Source organism: Schistocerca serialis, chromosome 6, assembly GCF_023864345.2.
Source record: "Schistocerca serialis cubense isolate TAMUIC-IGC-003099 chromosome 6, iqSchSeri2.2, whole genome shotgun sequence".
Lineage (NCBI taxonomy): Eukaryota > Metazoa > Arthropoda > Insecta > Orthoptera > Acrididae > Schistocerca > Schistocerca serialis.
Window position 1 is genome coordinate 162,566,283 of NC_064643.1, and position 24,208 is coordinate 162,590,490.

Here is a 24,208-nt window from a genome sequence, read left to right on the forward strand (position 1 = left end):
ACTGAAACGTGTCACAAAAGGTAATGAAACATGGGTTTACGGATTTGACGGATGCGAAGGCTCAATCGTTCTAGCGGAAGCAATCTGTTTCGCCAATACTGAAAAAAGTTCGATAAGTGTGGTTACACGCTCACTGTGTTCTTCATTTTAACAGCGTGTTTCATCATGAGAAGTTACCGCAAGGTCAATCTATCAATAAGGAGTACTCCTTTCAAGAACAATGCCGTTTGCGTGCAACAACCCCAAAAAAAAAAAAAAAATCCGGATTTGTTTCGAAACAATGCACGACTTTAGCAGCACGCTAATGCACCTGATCATATTTCGTTGCTCTTTCGTGAATATTTGGCCAAAGAAGATATTGTAATTACACCCCAGCTTCCATATTCGCCAAACATGACACATGTGCCTTGTTTTCTGTTCGCAAAACTCTCATACCTTAAAGGGCTGTCATTTTACAAGCATAAATGAGGTTGACAACGTGTCGCTGAGAGAGCTAAAAGCTGTTTCAGACATTCAGAACTGTTTCAGAATTGGGAAAAGCGCTGGTCTATTTGCATAATATCAAATAGGGGCTCTTTCGAAGGGGAGAACATTGATGTAGACGAACATATCAAACTCTTTCCAAAAAACAAAAATCTTCCTCATTTTTAGAACACACGTCGTATGTGTGATTCCTACAGCGCTACAGCTATCGCAGCTTTTTACACCACATACACATCGCATCATTTTATACATATTTAATGAAATGCCAAGCTGTTATTAAAATTCACTCGTGATCAAGCGTAGAGGAGCCCACAAGTTTCATCACGACAAAATTAAGTGCCACGCTTTAAATACCGATTCGGTCATCTAGTCTTTCCTCGAATTGCCCTATGTATGAGACTGTTGGACTGTTTCACTTGTTACGGCTACAGGAAGCTCGAGGCTCACATCACAGCTTCCCCGAGCCACATCAGGCGAATGCTGAAATGACTCCTGACACTAGAGCATGGCAGTTTTCCTCCTCTACGCTGGGACACCTCGGCTAGCTCTCCGTCTCTAACGAACACGATGTTGACGGCGGATTCCGCAGAGATGATACTGAAACTGTGGCGACAACGTTGGGGCTACAACGACAACTGTTGCACTTAGAAAATCAAATTACATCGAGGCATCGCTGTCAACACAACATATACAAAATTTACAAACATAGCTATAATTAAAAATCGCGATAACACGGCAATAAGCAGGTAGAATTATAAGCTTTGTTCGCTTGATTACACGATAACTGGCACTTGATAAAGACAAAGTGGGCAATAATACACGGGCGTCTAAAATTAAAGCAACGCACCGTGATTTCCCCGTCCTGTCTCTAAGTCAAAATATACTCGTACCAACTGACAGCAGATATTCGTATGCTCGTGTTCTGCACGGAAGATGGCATTCCAGTCCACAGACAACCACATCAGGGCACCTACGAAAAGGAGTAGTATTTGCCGAGTAGTGCCACACTTATTTTCAGAAGCTTGGACCTTCATTCGAACTCACCTCGCTCTCATACTGTCGAAAAGCAGGCCTGTGGTGTTGGCAAATTCTGCCGCTACTGTATAACATCATGGGTACTGCGTGGTGTGTCGCAGAAAGCGTCCGGGCACTAGTGGTCTCATAGTCTACAAGTGAACAGAAGGGACAGTAGTTCATACTGTTGCTCGTTATGGTATTCAGATGAAACGCGGTAATTCCTATTCTACGCGCTACCACTCATCTATTTCGTGATGAGTGTTTCAGTCTTGACCATGTACAGAGACATGTCTCTTTTTTGATAGCGCGCAGGTAGATTCCGAGTCAACTGGGTTTGCTCAGAGAACACTGGGACTGCTCTCTCCCAAAAGACAGACATCCTTCCTGCAGAGCCACACTGCACATGACGGGCCTCCTCTTCTGCTTGCTACGCCTCGAGACGTTGCCGAGAGATTATTTGCTACCTGGGTCTGCTGCAGCGCCTCACATAGCTTTCAACAACATTTGTAACATAGAAAGCCACGATGTCGTGAAAATGCCAAATAGACAATTCGGCAGGTAGACTGTCGTGAAAACAGATTCAGACAAACGGGATAATTCGGAGCTGAGAATGTTTTCACTATAATGACTGGGCGCAAATATAATCTAGGAATAACAGCTGGGGTGATCCATAGTGTGACGAGATTGACGTCTCGCAATCAGCCCGAAACAAATAAAACAGAAGGAGACAGTGAGAGAGAAGAGCACAGGAGGAGTTAGGAAGGGGGAGGAGTGAGTGAAGGTCAAAAATAGGAGAGGCGCGGATAAAGACGATGCGCTGCCGAGGATCAATGTGCGCTGTCTTGGTAGTTTAAAAGACACGAGCATTTCAAAGTTAACAATGAGTAACTTTTTTTTATTTTTTTTGGTAGTTCCTCCAAAATGTAAGACATCTGAACAGTAGCAGCGCTTCAGAATTTATAATGATTTTTCCACATTAAAGCAGAGATTGGTCTCCGAATGTCACACAAACCAAACTTCGATTCGGCTACCAGCAATTGATAGAGGAAGACCAGCTACCTTGTCAGACGGCTCGGCTGTAGCTTTTTGCCCTTATGGCTTCTTCCTGTGCTGCACGGCGAAACGGAGCCGTGGTGGGAGATACTAGATTTCTAACCAGACAAGCTTGAAGCGGGTTAAACTGTCAACGGTCCTTCGACGCGGATCGTTGCAAGCAGGCTCCACTGTCCGAAGGAGCTGTGGCTCATGATCGGCGGCCTTCCGGAGGTACTGGTATCTCCACGCAGAATCTTCTCCATATGATCACTGTGATTTTTTCTTTATAAAAGTCGCTGTAGTCCCTCCGTTTCTTGAACGGTGGCGACTTGCAAGAAGAGACGCGTTCTGTTACGAAGGTCACTGTGCGGAGACAGCTGCGGCGGCAAAGCCGCATCCGTAGGCTCTGCATACAAACTTTTACTCTAGAAGACATCTTACCGCACATGGTGCACGGGAAGAAGAATTACACGTCTACTGCAGAAAGTGTACATTGCTGTTTACTTTGCTGTCGTGATGTGTCATCTCAAATAGCAATGCAATGTTCTTTAATTCCCCTTTGACGAACTGTTCTCAGATTTCTACGAAGAGTTTTCGTGGTACGCAATGCTATCGTGAATCGTTTATCCCTAGCCTTCACGGAATATTTCTACACCGTCCACAAGCTACTGCATGGCACAGGATAGTTCTTACCGTAAACATCCAATCTCTTTTCAGGCCACTTACGCACCGACAGAGTTGACGCCCTTATGTATGCCTCCGGATATTCGAAGACTTTTTTAACTTTGTTCTTATTATCCTTGGTGTAAACATTCGTCGGATCAAAAGAAAGATTTTTTTTTTCGCGGAATACCTGAGATACTGGTTCAGTATTTTACCCAACAACGTCTTACTACCGGCACATGGCGATTCTTTCAATGACTGTCACGTATGCGTCTAAGCACTCTTTCTCCAAGACATAATTAACCGTTTAGTCTCAGCAATATGTGTCTGAATTCCTTCAAATTCTTCCTACATAGTAGGGATTACAAATACCCGGGCGATACGTGGTAATTCACTGATAAGCCAAAACGTTATGACCACTGTCCACCGCGGCGTTGGATGCCGCCTGATGTTGCGGGCACGAGACGCGGTAACGAAAGTATGTAAGCAAAGCAAACACTGACGGGGGATCACCGCAGCGATGATATGGGCTGCAAATGGGGAAATCCACTGAGATAATCGACTTTGACAAAGGGCAGATTATTATTGCGCAGAGCCTGTGAACGAGTACCTCGAAAACGGCGAAGCTGGTCGAAGGTTCACGTGCTACCGTTGCCGACAGCAGCACCGTTTTCTGGCTGTTTACATATCTCTGTATTTGAATACGCATGCTTATACCAGTTTCTTTGGCGCTTCAGCGTATGAATCCTATTGTTGTTTTCGGATTGCAATTGATTGTTGGGGTCAAACTTCATAAGGCCGGTATTACACTATCAAATTTCTTTGTCCAATATCTTTGTCAAAGATATTTGATGGTGTAATAGGGACTTTGTCAAATGTCGTCCAATATTTGAACAAATCTAGGGCCTCGCTGTAGATTTGATCAAAGAAATCGCCTGTCTTCTGTTCATCGCTGCATTCTGTCGTCTGTAGTGTTTTTATAAACATTGCCGGTAAATACAATTGGTGTGTGCCGACAACTACAAAATTAATAGAGATGTATGAAGCTGATGAGGCGCTTTACAACGTGAGGCACCCTGAATACAAAAATAGATTAAGAAGACTGGAGACCTGACCTAACCTAACATAACCCTCTTCTGTAGCAAGGAATCGGAGTGTTACAGTGAGCCTGTCTTCTGAAGATGTAGCAGTTCTTAAGTGAATATTGTGCTTTTTGATATGAGGATACACCTCACAGAGCATATACAGAAATGTATGCTCATCCATTCTTAAGTAATTGACGTACAACTTGACGTCTTCCACTGTAAGCCCACCTAACAAGTTTTGTTGAATGCTTTTATCGTGTCGTCGTAAAACCCACGGCTTCACCCCGATTAGATTAGTTTTTCGTTCCATAGATCCGTGCTGAGGAGATCTTCGTGGATGTGGAACATGTCAATTTTTTTTAAAGCTGAAATAACAATACTAATAGTATGAATAAATACATCATTTGTTTCTATTAAAAATTTCGTCAATGGAGTAGAAGGAGTTGGCCACTAGTAAGTCTTTCAGGTTTCTTTTAAACTAATCTTTATTTGTAACTAAAATTTTTATGTTTGCTGGCAAATTAAAAAAGATGAGTGTTCCTGAGTAGTGGACCCTTTTTTGAACTAAAGTAAGTGCTTTGAAGTCCTTGTGCAGATCATTTTTGTTCCTGGTATTGTATGTATGAACTGAGTTGTTTGTTGGAAAAAGAGATATATTATTTAGGACAAATTTCATTAAGGAGTAAATATACTGAGAGGCAGTAGTTAGTATACTCAGTTCTTTGAAGAGGTTTCTGCAGGACGTCCGTGAATTTACTCCACAAATAATACGTATTACACGCTTTTGGACTCTGAAAACTTTTGTTTGACTTTAAGATTTACCCCAAAATATTATACCATATGACATTATGGAATGAAAGTAGGCAAAGTATGCAAGCTTTTTCATTTTTATGTTGCCTATGTCTGCTAACACTCGAATTGCAAATACAGATTTGTTAAGGCGTTTCTGCAGTTCTGTGGTGTGCTCCTCCCAACTGAATTTGTTATCAAGTTGTAATCCCAGGAATTTAAGACTGTCAACCTTGTATGTATGGTTCCTTTTTTCCCCCACTTCTTTTCCGCATGTGCACACGATGCAATTGCGGTACGTCCAACTGCTGCGGTTAATAACAAGTTGTTGTCAGCCATCTTGAACTTTGACGAAAAATTTGATGAGTGTAATACCCCTTCTAGCGCTACGTCAAAGATCTTTGTCAAATATATTTGACGGATATTTGATCACATCTTTGATCAAATCTTTGACAAAGAAATTTGATAGTGTAATACCGGCCTAAGGCAGTAAATTATAGTGTGAGGCTTTGTCAGTACGCCTCAGTGTTAAAACAGTCCTGCAACAGACACAACATAATTTCCGTATCACGAGATTCCGTGCAACGTTCGTCCCCAGTGAAAAGTTGTTCCCAGAATACAATGCCGGAGACATCAGCGAGCGAAAATAAGAAAAGTTAATCAAATTTTCGTTTTTTTTATCTGTAAATGTGCTATTACCCTCAATAACAATGCAGAACTTAAACGTTTAAGATGATTTGTACCATACGATTTCGAGTATTGTGCCAATACAACCACCCAATAATTTAAAATATTGCTTTCCATTTATTGATTTTCCGTCGTTCGTTATATCTAGTTATGTAGCTGTACCTTGTGCAGTACAGAATTTCATTCATTGGTTTTCTCTAAGTTCGGCGACAGTCCATTCAAAGAGCACAGGTTATTGATTTAAGAAAAATTATCGTGGCTTGATTATAATGATAAACCATCAGCGAAGACTTTTCTTCCGTAGGGCCAGCAGCGTAATGTATGTGAGATAATGACATGATTATTAGAAAAATGCACCAGAATAGCTGCTTATAATAACAAATCTCTATTCACGACAGACACTTTCGGTATTTATCGCCATTGTCATGTACCTGCGAATTCAATTTAGATGACAACGTGTATAAATGTGAATGTAATTTATATTTCAGTGGCTATATTACTGGTGTCAGGAACGATGTGACGTCGATATTACGTTGTTGGTGAACTATATTCAACCGTCAGTGTTTTGATTAAATGGGAAGTGACGTAAATACACTGAAAATAATACGTTAATTATGGTTTGAGAGTAGCTTGACAGTTCTACCCATACGATGTTATATCTTTACAGAGATTAAACAGATGAACAGCGCTGTTATTTTACTGACTAAACTTTGTCACGATTATCTTTGGTTTCTGCATAAGTTATTTACGATTTATCCATTCTCGTATTGTAAAATTTCAATAAAGTATTTGAGGCAGTTTTGTGACTGATCCTGTATGCTCGTTTAATATTTTTTGTGGATTTTTTCTCGTGTGTGTAAGTTACATACTTAACAGTTCTTCAAGAATGTACAGTGCAAAAACTTTTGTTATACTGTGCGGGATTCGAAGCGTAATTTCCATTGTAGCAGCAGTGTGGTTTTGGTTTTTCAAACGTAGAAAGAAGCTCGACTGATTATTCTCGCTGATTCTAATGTGTTCATTATGTCTAACTTTAAAATTTCTTCCTGTATGGCCAATATTTATTCAAGAGGTGAGAAATAATTGTTAAGAAAAAAAGTCGATTAGTTGTGCCGTTTCTGAGTTATTTAGCATTGAAATTTACCAATCAGGTCGCCGCGCGCGCAAATTCAAGCATCCTGCCGAAGGCGGTGTCGCCAAACGTGTTCTTCGTTTGGTTTCTTCAAACGGAAAGAACGTAGCTTTGGCTAACCTAGCTTGAATTTATCGCTTCCGACACCCTCAGCTCTCTGGGCGTTACCGTATTTTACCGCGTGCGAGTGTCTGAATTTGCGCGAGCAACAACCTGATTGGCGAACTTCATTGCTAAATAACTCGGGAAGGTGCGACGAATCGAATTTTTGTTATCAATCTCAGCACAACCTCCCTTGCAACACTCCTACAAGCTCTTCAGACTGTTTCGGACCACCCTTACAATGAGAATGGAAGCCGACTCAATATCGAGTCCTGAGATTTGACTGTGGCGATCATTCTCGGCTCCAATATGCGGTTTTGTCGTGAACACTCCCTGGGTTTCTTAATTTGACTCCCTGAAAGTTTACTTACATGGCGTGAAAACCAGAAAATGGCTGACTATACTGTTTTCAAGTACCTATGTGCAGCAGTTGGTCTGGGGATGAGAGAAATTGTAACGGCAGCACTCGGTATGTATTATTTCCGAATCCTAAGGTAAGGGACACCGAGTGCTACACAATGGGCAAAACAGCGAGATACGGCGCTGGAGGCTGATGGAAAAGGCTCAATATGGCCGCCGCTGCTGCTGCACAAACAACTTAGAAAAGCAATTAGAGGATGGTCAGCAGTGGACTACGAAATGGGAACTTAATGAGTCCCGGCGTATCTAAGTAATTTACAGTAATCGCTATGGAGTCATAATTATGAGCGCTCGATAGCAGCGCCTGCGTCTCCTTCCTAACGCGGCGCACCCTGCCCTGCCTGCGGCCACACTTTCGGCTACAGGCCCGTCCCAGGCAGTGTCGTACATCGCGACGGAACTCTTCTGTTCCGAGTACACTTGGAACTGCGCGATTGCTTTCTGTATGAAGTGGAGTGCAGGAGAAAACTGAGGGGAACTACGGCCGCAGTTGGAAAATTGGTGCTCACGAGAAGACGAATTTGGGTCTTACACAGAAACCGAGCTTCCGTGACTATCGATCCTAGACAGCTGCTACGTGGTGGAACTCCATCCGTACTGGAAGTATCTGATTTTAATCCCGAGAGCATCCCTTGCCAGAATGTACAGTACAAATATAGGGCGTTTGAAAGTGATGTTTTAAAAATTCGGGACTGGTTCCTTATACCAAAATACATACCTTAAGAGCTATGAGCATGAGATGTGTTTCACTGTAGCGAAGATGAACAAGTGCTCGTAACTCTTAAGGTATGCATGTTAGAGCCCATGTATACTCTAGACTTTTTTCTGTTTTGGTGTAAGGAACCTGCCTACAAATATTTTAAAACGTCATTCTGAAAGACCCTGCAGAGCTACCGCCCCTCAATCCTCGCCAAACAGTTACAGGATCAAAAAAAAAAAAAAAAAAAAAAAAAGCTGCTTGCTAGTTAAAGTGACATGTGTATGTTTGCAAGGAGGAGTACGAAAAGTATTGATTGTATCGTGAGCAACTGGAAGATTTAAACACGTTACGATAGTGCCAGGAAAATGCAGCTCATCTGCAAAGAAAGCCACGTCAAATACTCTAGTGTGTTGTATACTGACGAGCCAAAACATTATGACCATCTGCTTAATAGATTGTTTGTCCGTCTTTAGAACGAAATAAATCACTGATTCTGCGTATCAGGGATCCGACAGTTTGTTGTTAGGTTTTGGAGGTATGTGGCATTATACACTCCTGGAAATTGAAATAAGAACACCGTGAATTCATTGTCCCAGGAAGGGGAAACTTTATTGACACATTCCTGGGGTCAGATACATCACATGATCACACTGACAGAACCACAGGCACATAGACACAGGCAACAGAGCATGCACAATGTCGGCACTAGTACAGTGTATATCCACCTTTCGCAGCAATGCAGGCTGCTATTCTCCCATGGAGACGACCGTAGAGATGCTGGATGTAGTCCTGTGGAACGGCTTGCCATGCCATTTCCACCTGGCGCCTCAGTTGGACCAGCGTTCGTGCTGGACGTGCAGACCGCGTGAGACGACGCTTCATCCAGTCCCAAACATGCTCAATGGGGGACAGATCCGGAGATCTTGCTGGCCAGGGTAGTTGACTTACACCTTCTAGAGCACGTTGGGTGGCACGGGATACATGCGGACGTGCATTGTCCTGTTGGAACAGCAAGTTCCCTTGCCGGTCTAGGAATGGTAGAACGATGGGTTCGATGACGGTTTGGATGTACCGTGCACTATTCAGTGTCCCCTCGACGATCACCAGTGGTGTACGGCCAGTGTAGGAGATCGCTCCCCACACCATGATGCCGGGTGTTGGCCCTGTGTGCCTCGGTCGTATGCAGTCCTGATTGTGGCGCTCACCTGCACGGCGCCAAACACGCATACGACCATCATTGGCACCAAGGCAGAAGCGACTCTCATCGCTGAAGACGACACGTCTCCATTCGTCCCTCCATTCACGCCTGTCGCGACACCACTGGAGGCGGGCTGCACAATGTTGGGGCGTGAGCGGAAGACGGCCTAACGGTGTGTGGGACCGTAGCCCAGCTTCATGGAGACGGTTGCGAATGGTCCTGGCCGATACCCCAGGAGCAACAGTGTCCCTAATTTGCTGGGAAGTGGCGGTGCGGTCCCCTACGGCACTGCGTAGGATCTTACGGTCTTGGCGTGCATCCGTGCGTCGCTGCGGTCCGGTCCCAGGTCGACGGGCACGTGCACCTTCCGCCGACCACTGGCGACAACATCGATGTACTGTGGAGACCTCACGCCCCACGTGTTGAGCAATCCGGCGGTACGTCCACCCGGCCTCCCGCATGCCCACTATACGCCCTCGCTCAAAGTCCGTCAACTGCACATACGGTTCACGTCCACGCTGTCGCGGCATGCTACCAGTGTTAAAGACTGCGATGGAGCTCCGTATGCCACGGGAAACTGGCTGACACTGACGGCGGCGGTGCACAAATGCTGCGCAGCTAGCGCCATTCGACGGCCAACACCGCGGTTCCTGGTGTGTCCGCTGTGCCGTGCGTGTGATCATTGCTTGTACAGCCCTCTCGCAGTGTCCGGAGCAAGTATGGTGGGTCTGACACACCGGTGTCAATGTGTTCTTTTTTTCCATTTCCAGGAGTGTATGTCTACGCACTAGTCATGTAATTCGGGGCCGCGCGGGGTAGCCGTGCGGTTTGAGGCACCTTGCCACGGCCAGTGCGGGTCCCCCCCGTCGGAGGTTCGAGTCCTCCCTGGGCATGGGTGTGTGTGTGTGTGTGTGTGTGTGTGTGTGTGTGTGTGTGTGTGTGTGTGTGTGTGTGTGTTGTCCTTAGCGTAAGTAAGTAGTGCGTAAACCTAGGGATCGATGGATTGGATTGGATTGATTTGGGGGAAGAGACCAAACAGTGAAGTCATCAGTCTCATTGGACTAGGAAAGGATGGGGAAGGAAGTCGGCCATGCCCTGTCAAAGGAACCATCCCCGCATTTGAAGTGAAATAATATCGGACTTAACTGCTAAGGTCACCAGTCCCTAAGCTACTTAACCTAAATTATCCTAGGGACAAACACACACACCCATGCCTGAGGGATGACTCGAACCTCCGCCGGGACCAGCCGCACAGTCCATGACTGCAGCGCCCTAAACCGCGCGGCATCCCGGCATTTGCCTGGAGCAATTTAGGGAAATCACGGAAAACCTACATCAGGATGGCCGGACGCGGGATTGAACCGTCGTCCTCCCGACGCGAGTCCAGTGGGCTAACCACTGCGCCACCTCGCTCGGTAGGGATCGATGATCTCAGCGGTTTGGTCCCATCTGAATTTCCGAATTTTCATGTAATTCGGGTAAACAATGGGCCGCTGATTAGCGTACGCGGTGTTGGCGACCGATAGCGACCCAGAAAATGGGATCTATAGGATTTACATCAGACGAATTTGGTTGCCGAGACGTCAACGTGAGTTCACTATAATGCTCCTCAAACGACTGTAGCACAGTTATGACTCCGAAACACGGACAATTATACTGATGAAAGATGATATCACAGTCGTGGAAGGCATCAAGCATGAAGGGATGCATGTGGTTCGCAGCTGTCAGTGTGTCTTCGATTACTATCATGGGTTCGATGCAAGCGCAGTAGAATGTCTGCCACAGCATAATACTGCTCTCACCAGCCTACATCTGCGGCGCGCTGCACGTTTCGAGCCGCCCATCACCTGAAAGACGGCGTTTATGGGGATGACCAGCGAGCTACTTTAGCAAAAACGTGATTTACGCGAAGAGCCGACACGTTTCCATTGATCGACGGTCGAATACCGATGGTTCCGTGCTCACTGCCATCGTAATTGACGATGTAATTAGCTCAACATGTAAACACGTGTAGAGGTAGTCTGTTGCGGAGCTCCATGTTCAACAATGTACAGTGAACGGTGTGATCCGAAACACTTGTGTATGCACCAGCATTGTGCTCTTCCCGCAGAGATGCCACAGATCACCATCTATCTTACTTTACAGAGCAGAGAAGACTCCGAACACCACATTTTGTGAACAGTCGTGGACGTGCAACCATTTAGCGCCTAGTGGTAGTTTTACTGTTCTCCTGCCTCTTACCGTAGATGTTCACGACGGTAGCACGTGAACATTCGACCAGCTTCGCCGTTCGCAGGCTCTGCGCAATAATAATCTGCCCTTTGTCAAAGTCGATTATCTCAGTGGATTTCCCCATTTGCAGCCCATATCATCGCTACGGTGATCCCCCGTCACTGTTTGCTTTGCTTACATACTTTCGTTACCGCGTCTCGTGCCCGCAACATCAGGCGGCATCCAACGCCGCGGTGGCTTATCAGTGTATTACCACGTATCGCTCGGGTATTTGGAATCCCTACTATGTAGGAAGTATTTGAAGGAATTCAGACACATATTGCTGAGACTAAACGGTTGATTATGTCTTGGAGAAAGAGTACTTAGACGCATACGTGACAGTAATTGAAAGAAACGCCATGTGCCGGTAGTAAGACGTTGGGTAAAATACTGAATCAATATCTCCGGTATTCCGTGAAAAAATTCTTTCTTTTGATCCGACGAATGTTTACTAAGGACAATAAGAACAAAATTAAAGTCATACAATATCCGGAGGCATACATAAGCCAGGAAACGGCGCTGCTGTAGGCAACGCCTACATAAGACAACAAGTATCTGGAGCAGTTGTTAGATCCGTAACTGCTGGTGCAATCGAATGTTATCAAGATTTAAGTGAGTCTAAACGTGGTGTCATGGAGTACGAGCTATGGGACAGAACATCTCCGAGGTAGCGGTGAAGTAGGGATTTTCCCGTGCAACCATTTCACGTGTGTATTGTGAATATCAGGAATCCGGTAAAACATCAAATATGCGACATCGCTGCGGCTGGAAAGAGATCCTGCAAGAACGAGACCAATGACGACTGAAAAGAATCTTCAACGAGACAGAAAAGCAACCCTTCCGCAAATTGTTGCGGATTTCAATGCAGGGCCATCAACGAGTGTTAGCGTGCGAACCATTCAACAAAACGTCATCGATATGGGCTTTCGGAGCCGAAGGCCCACTCGTGGACCCTAGATGACTGCACGACACAAAGCTTTACGCCTCGCCTGGGCCCGTCAACACCGATATTGGCCTTGCAGATGACTGGATACATGTTGCCTGGTCGCACGAGTCTCGTTTCAAACTGTATCGAACGGATGGACGAGTACGGGTATGTGTAATGGCGCATGCTGTTCAGAAGGGATCTCCACTCTCTCGTACTCTTACGGATTCATGGACAGCCCTGCAGGATTCGAGTACATGCCTCGTCCTGTTGCGCACTTCTGCGTGCTAGCGAAGCTCCTACACGACATTAGGCTGATGTAGTAGTTTCTTTGGCTCTTCAGTGTATGTACAGGGAGTAACGGGTGTAAATGCAGATATTTCTACTGGTCACTGAGGACGGTGTACTGAACAACTGAACAACATTACATCAGTATTTACGTTATTTGCAGACCAATAATTATAGCTATCACATGTCGTATGTTTTTTAGGTTGGGTAGTACCTCCACGTATGCTTGGCAAAAGGTGGCGATTAATGCTTATTTTCCGCTGGACAGATGGTAAGGCGTTGAAGTGTGGACGTGTGGAAGCACTTACAAGGGAGCTATCACAAATTGCGATCGCAACTGCAGTTGAGTGTAGTTTGTATGACTATGGTTGAAGTGATGATTACAAAAATGTATTAACTGTCTTCGCCGTTGCATTATAAGCAAGGAAGATGTGACATTCCGCTCACAGTGGATCATACCTAACATGATGTCGTGACTTTAGTGACTGTAGTTAGCGTAAACAGTCTTCCCCTAGCTAATGTAGTTATCTGCAACGTTTACTACGGTCGACACACGCCGCGCCGTACCGAAGGTCACCTGATGAAGTGTCCGACGCAACGTCTAGGGGATCCAGATAAAACATTACGCGCAAGAGCGAGAAAACCAGTGTAACAATGACCGCCGTTTGTGATGCATAAACCTCGGCAGTGAAGCTGTCGGTTTGTGGTGTTACCGATTTCGAAGCGCATCACGTTACTCTCACTGTCAACGTAATCGTGTGATAATGAATCTTAAAACATAGTGAGCACGACTATTAGCCATTACAAACAAAAAAGAAAATCTACATAAATTACTGTAATGGACAGAAACACAGCTGAAGTTCATAATCAATGTGATAGATGAAACAGTGGCAACCTATGGTAATAATGTACATCACGAAAATACAATTTACTATACTGAAGAACATGAATACGAAGAAGAAGAGGACTTGTTTGATTGTGAAATCAAATGCTTCAAATAGCTCTAAGCACTATGAGACTTAACATCTGAGGTCATCAGCCCCTTAGAATTAAAACTACTTAAACCTAACTAAGCTAAGGACATCACACACGTGCATGCGCGAGGCAAGATTCCAACATGCGACCGTAGCAGCAGCGCGGTTCCGGACTGAAGCGCCTAGAACTATTTGATTATTAGAAACTTATGGATTATCAGAACCCGATACTGACGAAGAGTTGTTACGAAGTAATGGAACCCCAGTCGTCTGCTTATCTGCCAAGTCCACCGAAGAGGAAGAAGTGGGGTGATATATCTTCTTAAAAAGGCAATGGAGATAATTGCACTCCACTACTCGGGGAAACTAAAGATTATGGTTTAATACAGCACAGAAACGACATCGTATGGTAAAAGACATACATCATCTCTGATATTTACGTCACTTGGTGGTGAAGGGGAGGAAGGCCAGCGCTCTAAACTTCACGTGCTTCACGATTATGTAGCTGAAAAATTAAGGCTGGCGAGAACTGTTCTAGGCGCTAAAGTTCGCGAGAGTCATATTAGTACTTGGGGTTTGGAAGAGGCCCGAGAAACAGGACTGACTCGATTCAGTGGATCTATCCGGGTTGCGAGGTTTAAACGGAGTCAGCGTTTTGGCCCACGAACAAAAACAAGCTGTTTAGCCACCAGGGCCTGGGACACAGATGGTGACTTGAATGAAAGATTTGACGAGTCTCACAAGGAGGTAGTGTCCTTAATGAACACCACGGAACGTACACAGATTTATAATACCCATCAAAATGGTATACGGAAAGAACTTCACCCTTCGCGAACCCTGCATTTCAAGGGAGAGAAGCCGGCAAATAGTTCGCGGTGTTGGGTGATCACGCAACAATTCATTCTTACACCATCCAGCCTGTCATGTCGGCAGCTCGATACGTGTTTCCAAAGATGCTAGTAATTTACCAGGAACTTAGAGGTCAGTTTGGTTCAAAAAATGGCTCTGAGCACTATGGGACTTAACATCTATGGTCATCAGTCCCCTAGAACTTAGAACTACTTAAACCTAACTAACCTAAGGACATCACACAACACCCAGCCATCACGAGGCAGAGAAAATCCCTGACCCCGCCGGGAATCGAACCCGGGAACCCGGGCGTGGGAAGCGAGAACGCTACCGCACGACCACGAGATGCGGGCAACAGGTCAGTTTGGAATGCAAGTAATGCAACACATGCTGAAACCACATAATCTGATTCAAGTTCCGTCGAAGTCCGGCCTAATCACGAAACAAATCCAGACGCAATTCTTTCGAGATATCTACTTCCCATATGCAGCAAAGAAGTCCCTTCTTCTGGTTGATTTGCTCGGAATATATCGTGACAGGGACTCATATCGATGCTATCCGATGGCAAAATATGGTCTATGCAGTCAAGACCATTCCTCATGGGTGCACACCATACATTCAAACCATCTGATGTGCTATTCTTGCGACAGTTCAGGGCGGTGCTGAAGCGAACTGAAGATCACAGTACCCTTAACGACTATCACTTCACAACATCGTTGAGGGATTCAATTTCGTTGCTGACGTGTATTCTAAACAATTAGTTCTGTTCTCCTGTCTTCGCAGACATTTTTCGATACTCCTGGACTGTAGCTGGATATGACGACTCCAGACCAGAGACGTTTCAAACACCGCCCAAAGGTATTTTTTATGTCCAAACGCAGTGTGACTTGGACGACTTCTTCATGCAAGCATTCATGAAGTAGCGGGTGGTTATAATTACACTTTCCTTAATTACCGTACGAGGTCCAAACTTGGTAGAGTTAATTTCAAGGACATAGGAAAGGGAAATAATGCAGAATCAGTTCAATTGAAAAACTTTTAATGTGCTGTTATGGTACATCATACCATTACATACCGGTACCATTACTGATACAAAAGGAACTCAATATGGCGCCCATCAGGGACCAGAAGGGTCTGAAAGCGCAGGATTGCATTTTGCGCACCAAAACGAAGCATGTCCATAGGAATGCTGGCTACCTATCTTGATATGCTGCGCTTCAGATCAGCACATTTGTGAATGTTTCCCTGGTAAACTCCATCCTTCAGGTAGCCCCATAACTGAAAATCACGTGGAGTGGGATAAGGTGATCAAGCCGGCCGAGCATTTGGAAACGATAGGGTGATAATTCGATCGTTTCCAAATGTGTTTCGGAGAAGCAGGTGAATTTCACGAGCGATATGCGGTGGTGCCCCATACCGCATGAAAACTGTTGAGTTCAATGTGTCTCTCTCATGTAGGGCGGATATAACATGCTGGCAGTAGCGCCGACCAGTCACACTGCACGCCTTTGGTCCATGAGGGCCAACCTGTTCAAAAGAGAATGGGCCAATGATGGATGTAGCCGTGAAGCCACACCATACGGTGACACGTTCACCGTACAGAGGAGCTTCATGCACAGTGACTGGAGGTGAAGATCCCCACACTCGGCAATTCTGTGTGTTCACCTCACCCGTCAGAGAAAAATGAGCTTCGTCTGTCCATAGGGAGGTCCAGGGCTAGCCCTCGTCAACGTCAATCCTTGCGATGAAGTGGAGAGCGAAGTCAGCATGTCATTGTACGTCCTGTGTGCAAGCTGCTGTACGATACGGATCTTGTACGAATACCACTTGAGAACGGTTCCATACAGTGGACCACGGGATGTTCAACTGTCGTGGCACAGCACGCGCACAGCCTGACGATCGGGAATTGAGCATAGCGTTGTGTGCCATAGTAACAGCGATTTGATCAACCAACTTGGTCTAATCGGTCGTCGGCCTCTTCTCGGATAGAAGCCCAGTTCTCCAGTTGATTCGAACTTCATTATGCTCCGCACACCAGGTGGAGAAAGAGGACTCTTCCGCAATCCTTCCATCCGTCGATATTCTCGAAGTGCAGCTCCAGCATTACTGTTGTTTTGATGACAGGTCTTCAGCAATAATGCCCTGCTACTTTTGTCCAAGCTCGTGTTGACGCTTCAAAAAGTGCACTGCGACTGGTCAGGTTTGTGAGATTATGAATCACAATGACTGATCCCGGCACCTGGTGGCCAGACGGCGGTGCTGCGCCGCATGAAATCATGTACCCCATACCCTAAACATTAATGCTACCAAGTTTGGAACTCGTGCGGTAATTAGTGTCCGTGTTATAACGTTTTAAATTGAGAAAGTTTAAATTAACCACCCCGTACTCCTATTGTGATCACCAAATCTGTTCCCGGCCCCTTATACTCTGTGGTCATGTTCATCCTTGTAATCTTTTGCCAAGAGCTACTAATAACCCTGTTTTTGACCTCGGTGACTAAACATGGGCACGATTGTCTAGTGCAAAAATGAAATGCTCGTATGGCATTGTTGGCCGGGAGGCCCCATGCGGGGAAGTTCTGCCGCCGTATTGCAAGTCCTCTTTAGTTGACGCCACTTCGGCGACTTGCGAGTCAATGATGATGAAGAACACACAACACCCAGTCATCACGAGGCAGAGAAAATCCCTGACCCCGCCGGGAATCGAACCCGGGATCTGCCAAGTGCAAAGTAATTGTCGACGGCAAACACTGCGCGCATAATTGTAATTTGCGTGTAAAACTATTACATGCAAACCAAAATTTTGTTGCGACTGCGATGGAAACTTGGGCTAACTTCCTTGTCAGAGATGTAGTTACGACCGTGCAGAAAACATCAGGTCATAAAGTTTGTTAAGTGTTTGTGGGAAAATTGTTCGACGCGGAGAAAAAATAACCGACACATTGTTCTGTGTACATAATAAGGTATACCGGTTACACCGCGTATAACTCTAGAAGGAGAAATAACTTACACTATCTGTCAGTCAGTCTTAGTTTGGCACAGAAAGTAATGACTTAAGTCAGTCACAAAAATCTCTGATCGCTTAAGAAGTGGCGTAAATAATTTAATACATTATAAAATTAACTTTAGAACAGAAATATTTCCATATTTTTGCTGGTAAAGTATAGTATAACATAAATTATATCTGCTTGACGACTTTCATTATATTCTACAAAGTAATTCCTGAATGTCCAATGTCATCATGTGTGTATGTGGAGGGAGAGGAGGGGGGAGGGAGGGAGAGAGAGAGAGAGGGGGGGGGGGAGGAAGCGCACAGATTCGAGTATAAATACACAAATGTAAAAACTATAGAGAAAAGCAGAATGAAGACCTGCAGAGGTTCGTCGATTGGTGCATGGAGCTGCAAATGACCCTCAGCATAAATAAACGTAACGTACTGCTAATATGTAGGCGGAAAGACCCATTACTGTACAATTTCATGATCGCAGAACAATCAGTGGAAGCAATAACTTCCATAATATTACTGAGCGATTTGAACTACATAAAATTAATTGCAAGTGAAGCGCATGCCAGACTGAGATTCCTTGGGAGAATCCTTGGGAAATGAAGTCCATCAACAAAGAAAGTTAACTTACGAAACACTACACTCATTCGGCCAGTGCTTGAGGACTGCTCGTCAGTTGGGATCCGTGCGAGGTAGGACTGACAGAAGAATTAAAGAATATCCAAAGAAGAGCAGCAACTTTCGTTATAGCTTCATTTTGCTCGTGGGAAAGCGTCACGGAGACGCTCAGTCAACTCCAGTGGCAAACGCTCCAAGAGAGTCGCGAAAAGACCATGAAGACAAAACTAGAGAGATTCCAGGATACAAGGAAATTTACCTGCAATCGTTCTTCCAACGAACGATTCGCGACTGGAACAGGAGAAGGGGGGGGGGGGGGGGGAGACGTTGGCACCCATAGTACCCTCCGCCACATACCGCAAGGTAGTTTTTGGAATATAGATGTAGATGCAAATAATATAACTGTAGCTTAACATAAATGCAACCGTGTGAATGTCACATTGCATCAGTAAACTAAGTGACCAGTTACATCACACAAAGAGATCGCAATTACAGTTCATGGAGAACACCAACAATTAAATAACTTTCGGCCTCGTGCTAAAACTGAGAGTTGGGACCAAATCTAAATAAAATGTACAGATAAGCATTTTTCTGAACACGTTAACCTAGGGACAAAGAAACGGTACTTTACTTGGCGTAAATCACTTTGATCACATACACAAGCTTAACAACGCCCGCAGATGCGAAATGGTAAAATGGAGAGTCAGAAAAATCGGTAATGTTTATACTAAGTGCCAGGTTTGAAATCAAGAAACTCTGCGAGACCTGCCACTGACTTCACGTGTTCTTTCCGCTTCGTCGTACTGCCCGTAGGGGTCAGACGATGCAACAAGCTGCATTAAGTTTACCACTACTGCTGTTATCTGATCCTTCTGAGTTCTCTCTCTTAATTATAGACCTAGTCAGTCACTGATCCAAGTGCTAGACAAGTCCGACAGCGCCGAACTTCGATGTTCTGACGGAAACCGGTATTACCGCTGCGGCAAGGCCATTGGCGGTCCAATTACATAATTCTTGTTTGTTCCCAACGTAAATATTCAATTCAAATGTAAATGTAGCATTATGTAAGTCAAACTGCAACTGAATGATGCAAGAAGGACGGCAAGTGGGAGAAAATATTTTATTTGTAATAATACTGGAAAAAATATTTGAAGTTCGTGGTAAGAACGTCCGAGCCACCATTCAATTTCGCGTTCCGGGGAGTGCAGTATCTGGGAGACATGCGGAAGCGGTGGAGCACGAAAGAATTTGTGAAAGAGGTGCCGCCGCCACGATTGGCGGTTGTTTGCAAAAAGCAAAGCAAACTGGACATTGCAATAGTCAGTCGTTGTATTCGTACTTGATACTGGAGTGGCACCAGGGCTACCGCCGTTATCACTGATATTTTTCGAACACAGTTAGGCAGTTATTTCTACGAGTCACAGTGTCTGGAACATATCTGAAGAATATATGGTGTTTTTAATTCAGAAATTAATGGTTTAATTTGCAGAGTTAATTTATATGAAAGTGTAGCCAGTTAGTTCTGATAGTTTTAATGAGAGTTATGTTTTTAAATCACGTCGTGAAACCGACACAACAAACATTTACTTCTCGTTTTTACATTTTGTGTTCAATTATTGTTTTGTGAGTGCCTCCCTTAGCGGCGGAAATTTTTTAACACAGACATATGCTAAATCTAGGGCAACGGCCTTGCCGCAGTGGATACACCGGTTCCCGTCAGATCACCGAATTTAAGCGCTGTCGGGCGTGGCTGGCACTTGGATGGGTGACCCTCCGGGTCGCCATGCGCTGTTGCCATTTTTTCGGGGTACACTCACCCTCGCGATGCCAATTGAGGAGCTACCCGACCGAATAGTAGCCGGGAGTGCGGTGTAATGACCACACGCCCCTCGTATCCGCATCCTCAGTGAGGATGACACGGCGGGCGGACGGTCCCGAAGGGCCGCTTGTGGGCTGAAGACGGAGAGCATATACTAAATCTAGCGCCCCAGTTGCGATTTTTATACTGGTACATTAAAATCTGCAGGGTATTTTTATTTGAGGCCCCCTATTTCGGTGGTTGACCCCAGACAGACTTTAAAATGTAAGTGGTTACCGATCTTTAGCGCTCGGCATTGAGTAACATTTAATCTAATTAAATCCTCATCACAAGAAAGGGAGCGGCCACAGCTGTTGCCCCTACAATTACTGAAAAAGCAGCTGCCCCTCTTCAGCAAGCACATGTGGATACGGCTTCTCCGCAGGCTTGCGGCTGGTAGCTCATACGTCACAGCTACCCGCATTTTTGAGGCACGTAAGCCGCCCCACCGCGGCAAGTTCCATGGGTTCGTGGTGGGTCCTGTGTTTACAAGCCCCGAATATATTACATGTTGACGATGAGGTCATTTAGCGATCTGTGTGCAATAGAAATTTCACAGTACGGTTCCCCGCGATGCAGTCTTTGGGCGTTTAGCGACATTTGATTGACCTTCTCACACTGAGTAAAGAAACAGAAATCTGAAGTCAAAACTTCGGGTTGAGAGGCCGTGCTCGATGTACAATACCATTCCGCGAGGCTTCGTCTGCGACTCCGGAGAACCCGAATTTACACATGTGTACACAGGGTGCTCTATACATGAGGGCCCCTCCAGCCGTTGATGCAGTCGACGTTTTGCCTCCGACAATATCTTCTGTCGACGGAGGCAAAACGTCAGGGAATGGTTTTATTGAGGGTGGTTATAATTAAACTTTCGCTACCTGAGACAGTGTACACGGAAAACGATTTACCGTATTGGTATCCAGTTGTATAGGAATGATATTGAGACTGCACGTTGCAGGATTTGCGCTGTTAGGAGTGTTAGCGTCATGACTTGCCTCTTGGCACCGGTACTGGTACGACGATGTGAGCCCGAACCAGAAGCACCAGCGTGCGTTGCCGTTGCAGACAATCAACATGTCTGTTGACAAAGTGAGCAGGGCTTTAATCGTAACGCTGTTTTATCAACAGCAATATTACTGCTGCTCTTCGCCAGTTCTATCGCTTGCGCCTTGTCCCGCGGTTACGCAGAGTGGCCATGGTTAACCGGATTTGGCATGTTAATTGTAAGGGGTGGCCGGATGCCCTTCCTGCCGCCACCCTGTACCCCCCAGGACGGAATCAGTGTACCCCAGCTGACTGCGTCTAGTGTAAATCTGAAATAGTGTGAGTGTGTTTCAAATGTCTGTGAGTCGCGTAACTGAGACGGGACGTGGGGACCAGCCCGGTATTCACCTAGAAGGATGTGGGAAAACCACCTATAAACCACATCCAGGCTGGCCGGCACACCGGCCGTCGTCGTTAATCCGCCGGGCGGATTCGATCCGGGGCCGGCGCGCCTACCCGAATCCAGGAAGCAGCGCGTTAGCGCTCTCGGCTAACCTGGCGGGTCTACTGCTGCTCTTCGCCAGTATTGACGCATTAATGTAATAAGGAGAGGGCCTTTTTCCGCACCGGGGTTGAAGAACGTGATTCGGAAGTTCGAATCAACCGGAGATTTGAGAATTAGTCCTGAATCAGGCCGACGGCCAACTGCGCCACAAATTGTTGAACAAGTTAAGTCGTCGTGGCTGAGAATTCTGGACCCAATGTGCAGTCTACAAGCTGTGCACGAGCTGTGTCACGACAGCTGAACATTCCAATGGTCCACCGTTGTTTCCAGCAGCAGTAGAGCAATCCTCAGTACGGTTTTAAGCTGTCGCGGATGCAGATGGTTGTTACATCGCTAACGTTTGTAACCTGAAACGTAAACGTGGTACGCAATTAACACATGTTGTCCTCCCATGTGCAATGTTTTTCTTCCAATAGTTTATACGTTATTGCTCTTCCGCATGTCCTTACAAAAGCGTTTCCACAAAGTTTCAATGTCCTACCACGAATCGTTTTTATGGGAGCCCTCTCACGTAGTTAAAGTTTAATTATAACCAGTCCTGAAGTAAACAGCGAACGAGAAAGCCCGCACTGTACGATTAAACCCGCAGATGTTACTTAAAACACCAAGTGACTAGCCAGTAGCCTTTCCCATTAATCGGCCTGCGTTGGGGTTGCGAGCAAATTAATAATTACATCAGAGATCGAACAAAAGGAAGTCTGTTCCCAGTGATGCTTCTATGGTACAAGACGCCAAGCCCGGGAGCGCCGCTGCGGCCCGCGGCGGCACGGCGGGGTAGCATTCATTTCACACTAGGTGAGGAGAGCCCTACGTCAACGTGACGTAGGCACGCGTCATCATGAGTTTCACGAGTTGTCCTATCGACTGTTGTGTGCATTCTGTATACATCGACTGTTGTGTGCGTCTTGAATCTGCACTGTTCATTGTTCTTAGTTGATTTACAACGTGACGGCAAAATTAAATGGAACTAGACGGTTTAATATTTCCAGCAACATTCGGAATTACTTCGAACTTCAGTTTCTCAAAAATGGTTCAAATGGCTCTGAGCACTATGGGACTTAACTTCTGAGGTCATCAGTCCCCTAGAACTTAGAACTACTTAAACCTAACTAACCTAAGGACATCACACACATCCATGCCCGAGGCAGGATTCGAACCTGCGACCGTAGCGGTCGCGCGGTTCCGGACTGTAGAGCCTAGAACCGCTTGGCCACTCCGGCCGGCTTTCAGTTTCTCAGTTTAACGTTTCTGTCCACATGAATTCTGTACAATTCATTGGCTTTTATAAAAATACGAAACACTTTAATTTTTCCCTATTTCACGTTTTTATCCACATGATTTACGCACGATTAATCGGACTAAAAAAATGCCTAGACACTTTCGTTATAGTTATGATTCCTTCATTCAGATATTCGTTATGTTCATGAAACACACAATAACATCCCACATTCTTTGGATTGCAGCTTAATAATTAATTATTTCATGTTTCTATCCACAGGATTTAGACACGATTCATCGGATTTTTTTTTAATGGGGTAGCATTCATTTCAGGCTAGAAAAATAACAGAACACTTTCGTTATGGTTATGATTCCTTCATTCAGATATTCGTTATGTTCATGAAAGACACAGTAACATCTCACATACATTTGGCTTTGACGTTATCGGTACAACCGCGAAGATCGATATACGCACTCTTGTAGTCGATTTAGGTTATTTACGTCACGATGACGTAGTGTTACGTCACTATGACGTAGGTTCTCCTCACCTAGAGTGAGATGAATGCTACTCGGCACGGCGAGGCGCTGGGTTTGTTTACAAACGCGGCAGCGGGGCCCAGGGAGGCAGCGCGCGGCGCGGCATGCCCTGGATGCCCGGCCGCGGACGGCGCGTTACGAAACACGGCCGGCAGCAGGAAGAGAGTGAGCGGGGCGCGCGCCAGAGGGCATCTGGGGCCGCGCAGTGTCAACAGCCGGCCGGCCTCCTGCTGCACAGTACACTGGCAAGCGTGCCGCGGCGCAACTGCCGCCGGTGACACACTCGCCTTAAAAATGGTTCCAATGGCTCTGAGCACTATGGGACTTTACTGCTGAGGTCATCAGTCCCCTAGAACTTAGAACTACTTAAACCTAACTAACCTAAGGACGTCGCACACATCCATGCCCGAGGCAGGATTCGAACCTGCGACCGTAGCGGTCGCGCGGTTCCAGACTGAAGAGCCTAGAACCGCTCGGCCACGCCGGCCAGCCAGTCGCCTTAACCCGACCACTACGGACGGACGAGTGCTTTATGCCCACCTATCGTAAATACTGTAATCTAGTCGTGTACTTTCAACTTCTGAAAAAAATTCACTGTCTCACAGGTTTTGTGACTGTTTTAGCCGGCCGGTGTGGCCGAGCAGTTCTACGCGCTTCAGTCTGGAACCGCGCGACCGCTACGGTCGCAAATTCGAGGAGGAGATGGAGAGAGTTGTATGGGCGCACGACAGCAATGTCTTCAGCGCCCGCTCAGTAACAGATTGGGACGGGTGTCAAGAAAATACTCAGAACAGTAAGATAAAACA

General features: G+C 45.7%; 1 protein-coding gene and 1 pseudogene across 3 annotated transcripts in view; one reads left to right on the forward strand and one right to left on the reverse strand.

Moving 5' to 3' along the window:
* The window catches only part of LOC126484348 (nuclear factor of activated T-cells 5-like), a 405,657-nt gene that overhangs the window by 76,849 nt on the left and 304,600 nt on the right, over window positions 1-24,208 (reverse strand). The window lies entirely within an intron of this gene.
* Window positions 19,920-20,037, forward strand: LOC126485303 (5S ribosomal RNA; annotated as a pseudogene).